The sequence below is a fragment of the Natator depressus genome, chromosome 24 (assembly GCF_965152275.1).
Source record: "Natator depressus isolate rNatDep1 chromosome 24, rNatDep2.hap1, whole genome shotgun sequence".
Lineage (NCBI taxonomy): Eukaryota > Metazoa > Chordata > Testudines > Cheloniidae > Natator > Natator depressus.
The window spans coordinates 22,307,484-22,313,561 of record NC_134257.1 but is presented as its reverse complement, the minus strand read 5'-3'; positions in this window follow the sequence as shown (position 1 = coordinate 22,313,561).

Genomic DNA, 6,078 nt, shown 5'->3' with positions numbered 1-6,078 from the left:
CTACTTTAGTCCAGACTAGCTCCCATGCTACATGGGGACCCTCACTGTTAATCCGAATGAATTTTTAAAGGGGATCAGTTGAAGTCCGTTAAACCCCTTGCGCGATGCTCTCATTCCAAATATAAGTGGGCTTAATTTGATTTAGTTGAATTCACTTCCAAAATTAATGCAGTTTACATGCTTAATTCACTTTCAAAACCAATACATTTTAAAGGCTTAATTTGCTTCCAAAATTAATGCACTTCAGCTAATTCATTTTACATTCACACCTTTTGGATTAACGTTCCTGGGTATCCCCATGTAGACAGACCCTAATTTGCTGTGAACCTCCCTAGTTTTGGCTAACCCGGAGCAATCTGTGTGAGGACTAATCCTTGGTGTAAATGGAAATAAGGCTCGTGTCTCTTTCTTTCTCTGGCCCGGGTCCTGGCCCTGATCAGACAAAGACTCGACTTGCATGGGACTCACGTTTGTGTGCAGGAAGCGAAATCTGGGTTTGGCGCTGGCAGGGGGCGGGACCCGAGCCCCTGATGAGGCAGTGGCCCCACCAGGCAGCCCCTAGGACATCACGGAGGACAGTGGCGCCTCAGCACTTGGTATTTTTGTCTAAAAACAAGCAGTCTAGCCGGGAGGTTATTTCTCAGGGACCTTTTAAATTGCCATCGATTGCGGGGGCTGGGGTGGGCGGAAGTGCCCCCCCATTAAAACCTGCTTTAAATGGAATCGACAGCTTGTGGGGTCGGAACCCCCCAGCCGAGCAGAAAAGCCCCCCACACCATGCAGCTACAGGAGAAGGAATTGGGGGGGGGTAACACAGCCCCGCCAGCATGCAGGAGGCTGCTCTGGTGTAAGACTTTGGTATCTCTTCTCGTGTCCCAGATGTGAAGTCCCAGCCTGCAGATAACAGGAAGTCCAACCCCTCAGAGAACAGCAAGTCCCGCCCTGATGCAAAGAGGAAGTGCTGTCTTGGAGGGGACGAGAAGTCCCGCCCCGACACAAAGAGGAAGTCCCACCCTGCAGAGTACAGGAAGTTCCTCCTTGATACAAAGAGGAAGCCCTGCCCTGTAGAGAACAGGAAGTCCTGCCCTGTGAATAACAGGAAGTCCTGCGCTGATGCAAAGAAGTGCTACCCTGTATGGAAAAGGAAGTTCTGCCCTGCCACCTCTGCTTTGCTTTTATCCTCTCCCACCTGGTTCTCAATCATGTTGCCCAGTGGCACCTTCACCCCGCCCCAGGAACCCCTTTCCCCACACACAACCAACGCTCGTGGCTGCCACAGCCACACAAGCCATTTTCTCCAGCACCCCCTCTGGACGCAAGCCCCTCGGACATCCACCTCCATGGTCCAGCCCCACATCCAGGGTGAACTGGAGAGTCATGAAAATTAAAGCTAGAACAATCCGCACAGCAAGCTGGGAGAGCTAGGCCAGCTAGGAGACCTCTTGGTTACCCACATCCAGGAGGACTTGGAGCAGCTTGGGAAAACTCAGAGGTCTCGGTGTTACCTGGAGGGCAACCTGGAATAGCAAGAAGGAACATCTGATGTGACTCAGAGGTTCTGTTAGTACTTGGAGACTCAAGCGTAACCTAGGATGATGAGTCACCTAGAATGCCCAAACTGAGACACAACACTAAGCTTGACCTGAAGAACTCAGAACTGCTTAAAGAATCTAGAGTAATCTAGAACACCAAGCATCACCTCGAACATTCAGCACATAGCCAAGAACAGCTCGATATCTTAGAGAGCTACTTAAAGAATCAAGTGTCACCTAGAACACGCCCAATGATTTTGAACATCTGGAGTAACGTATACCCTGCAGGTCTACTTGGAGAACTCAGGTCCTATCTGGAATATCAAGAGTCACCTAGAAAGCCCAACACGACCCAGAACAGTTGGAGTGACCTAGAGTCTCCACTAAAACACAGAAAACTTAGGAGTAATTTGGAACACCAAGAGTCACCTAGAACATCCAATGCATGGCCCAGAACAGCTAGCATGACCTGAGATTCCAGAGTTGCTTAGAGAATCAAGAAAGACCAAGAAAATCAAGTGTCACCTGGAACATCCAGCACATGTGCTAGGTCATGCCAGAAGCCCGAGACATGGCACATCACAGAGCAACCTAGAATTCCTCAGTGTAGGAGACATCTTGGATCAGCAAACACTGAGTGATTCAAAGTCCTTTATGGCTCCATTGACCCAGTTCTAGCATGAGAATTGTAAAGGGGCCAATATTTTCCCCTCCCTTCCTTCCTCATCACCCAGAAACCATGAGAGAGTTTGAGGGGGAAGAGCTGTATTTCTGGAGGCGGCTTTGGCACTGCGAATGCAGTTCGCCTCCCTCCCCCCACACCTGCTGACAGGGTCCCGATCCCCTTTAACTCGTCTTTGGTTGCAAGATTTTTTTTTAATTAAAAACTTTTTTTAAAAAATGACGACAGGAAAAACAACACCCCCCCCCCACAGAACAGAATATAAAAAAGTCACTCAGAATATCTGTTACATTGTTATTATTAATTTTTCAAGTCACTTCTAAGTCCCACAGTTACAAATAAATTAACAAGACAGGATCAGACCCTGGAAGATTAAAACATAAAACGTTTAAACACTAGGAACTGACTACCTTTGGCAAAGTCATCGCGATTTTCCACCCCTCCTGGGTCAGTCACTGTGACAGGGCGGCATGAGGCAAGGGTTTGGATGCTGGCACTGCCCTCTCCTAGTGTCCGGAATGGGCATCTCCCTGGCTCACAGACCGGTGGCAGATGCTTCCCCCAATCCACATGGGGGTGGGGTACAGCGAAGCACCATCATCCTGGGGTGATATTTGGGATTCCCAACCTGACAAGTGGCTGAGTCTGGACAGGGGCTGTCTAGGTTGGGGGATGGACTGGTGGCCTTGTGGGCATCCTCCCTCCCCCATCAAGATTCCTCCAGCCTTGCGCCCGCACCCCTGCCCCAAACAAAAAGGAAAACCCACGAAGGAAAGGAAATGGAGGGTTGCTCCTGGGGGCTCTGCGGGACAATGGGAGAGGTCGCCGCTCCCCTCACCCGTCCGGCACGCACCCTAATAAAGCATTTCTATTTGGTTTATCTTTAAAGTAGATGAGGTATATGGCAGGCTATCTCCAGAGAACCTCGCGGTGGGTTTCACGGCACCGTGGGGAGGAGGGGATCCCCAGCCCAGCCGCTCCCTGCTGCCCCCCAGGCCTGACTGGGTTGCTAGCACGGAGGTGTGTACGTAAATATTTGGTTTCACAGCTGTAGTTTAAAGCTTGTTTGGATACTTATTCTCAACCCCGTCTCTGGGGAGGGGCATTGGGGGGCTGGCCCAGGGGAAGTGGGGGGGCCACGGATGCATTTCATAGGGATTCATGAGCCTCCCATCACATACCCAGACAATCTCTGGCAACCATCATCATCTCGCAGGGAGACAGTGGGAGAGCCGGGGAGAGAACCCAGGAGTCCTGGCTTCCAGCCCCCTGCTCTAATGCATCAGACCCCACTCCCCTCCGAGAGCTGGGAATAGAACCCAGGAGTCCTGGCTCCCAGTTCCCCTGCTCTAAAACACTAGACCCCCTATGAAATGCAGTCCCAGTGGAGGGTATACCCCATGGCTCGGGTTAGCCATGGACAGACTCACAGACACTGTAGAAACCCCATGGCCCCCTGCCCCGCCCCTCATGTCAGCCATCCCACTTGCCCTCTTTCACTCCTCTTCCCCATTAGGTTTTGAGGTTGCCCCCCGCCAATGCCGAGTGCCCAGCACTCCCTGTTCCGCTCCTGGAGATAGGGTCATTTTTGGTCTAAAATCCTTTTTTTTTTTAAACAATTTTTGGTTTTTTGGGTTTTTTTTGTCATCTCAAACTTTTTGCGTTTGGGTTTTTTTGTTTTGTTTTTTTTGTTTGTTTTTTTTTGTTTTTGTTGTTTTTTTATATATACAGTAAGAAGCGATAAAGCAGAACATAGAATTTCTCTCTATAAAAAAAAGGGAAGCATTCCCTCTCCCCCCACCCCTGAAACCAAAAATTTTCCCAAACGAAAGAAAAAAAGAAGAGAGTTCACTAAAACAGTTACATTCCACCTAGAAAACGCGTTCGGGCAGCACGTCTGGGAGAAACCAGCCACCCCAAACGCCGTTCCTCTCCCATCGAGGTGAGAACTGCAGCTCCGGGGGCTGGCTCTCTTCCCTCACGCACCTTACAGGGTGAAAAAACAGCGGTTTCAAGTCTGTTTTTTTTGTTTGGTTGTTGTTGGGGTTTTTTGGTATTTTCTGTGTTTAACCCTAGGGGTGTCAGTCAGTTTCTTTGTAAAGCAAAGTTTCCCAGTATGCTCATTTTGTGTTGTCTCAAACCCACCTGAACTCGAGGAACACCGCGAAAAGCAGGAGCTAAAATGAGGTCAAGATTCTTTTTTTCCCTTTAAAGAAAGGTTTGTTTGTTTTCAATGTTTTTTTTTTAACTTTTCCATTCTGTTCTTTAGTTGCCGGATGGCGTTTTCTCATGGCTAACTTCCTTCTCTGAAAGGAGCAAGACTTTGGTTCGCAGGCGTTGAAAAAACAAAACAAAACAATCACACACGAAAATTAATCCAACTAAAAAAACACTCCAAAGAAAAAGTTGTCTTTGTGTTTTAAAAAAACCAAACAATATGTCAGCGTTTCAAGAAGCCGGTTTTTAAAGCTTTTCCGACCATGGGGAAGGGCGCTCAGGACTCTCCGTTAGCCCCTTTCCCATTCTGGTGATTTGGTTTATTTGGTCCTTTTGTCACGTAAACCAGGGCTTCTTGACGCAACGTCCATGAGGTATTTTTTTCAAGACAGAGAAAGAGCGTCAGGCCATCAGTCTAGTCAGAAACAGTCGACATGCCCCTTTGGGTCCATTGTTTAGAATCCTTTCTTCTTCAATTCAAGGTTTTGTATTTGCATTTTCTTGGTTCACTTCATTATGAATTTTTTTGGTTCCAAGTTTTTTCTCGCATCCCGAGTCACTGCGGTGAGAGCAAAAGTCTTCATGCCGTTGCTTTTCTGTACATAGATCCAGCGATTTTTTGGTTTCTTTTGGAAAATGTAAAGAAAGCTGAAATTCCCGTTTTTCTTTGCTTGTCTTTTTTTGGTCAGGCACTGGAATATGATTCTTTTTCAGAACGTAGATATAAAAATAAGAATAAACCGTTATATGTCCTTCCTCGGCTTCAGAAAAATAACCCCAGAGATACCCGCGCTGAACTGAAAACCGAAAACACGGAATGGAAAACGACTGGTAGAAAAAATTAAATGAGTAAATAATAGTTTCATCCGTTAAAAAAAAATCTCCGCTTCATTGCTGCCTGCCTGGGAGGGGTCAAGGCTCAGGGTTATTCTGAGAGACGAGGCCCCAATCCTGCAAAGTGCTGAGGCCGTGAGTGGCTTGCAGCACTTTGAGTAGCCCCGTTGACAGCGCCGGATCTACGCAAAGCGTGGAAGCGTCACCACCCGCCAGAGTCTTTGCAAGGTTGGGAGCCGGGCATCTGCATGAAGACTGTGCAGCGGTTTAAGCAGGGGGGTGAGTTTAAAGCGATTTAGCCAGATGGCTGCAAAGCCCCGTTGGATGCTCAGTCAGCCTAATCTGGGTTTCGCTAGATGCAGAGCAGCTTGAAGCTGCACCGCGGACACACGGCAGAGTCACGCGAGGACTCCCGCCAAGCGATGCAGGGTCGTTGATTCCCTCGGCTCCAACAGCTGCCTCTTGGAAAGGCATGCAGGCTGGATCTGCGATGGAGTAGCCCCCACCACCCAGGGGTGTGCGCCCCAATGGTTAATCCCTCGCACTGCTAATCACTGGGCCTTATTGGAATTTGTCTGGCTTTAATTTGGTTCTTGCTCTGCCTTTCTCCGCTAGGTTAAAGATTTTCTCCCCGTGAAAGCACTTAGGTGCTGTGATCACGTCACCTCCCCGGCTCCTTTCTGAGAAGCTCCTGAAGTCTCTCACTACCAGGCGTTTTCACCAGCCTGCGGCTCCCTGTCTGATCTGGAAAAGCAGAACCCCCCGGGGAAGTCTGTGCAGACCGGGGCAGTTCGGTTAAACTGAAGCACCGCG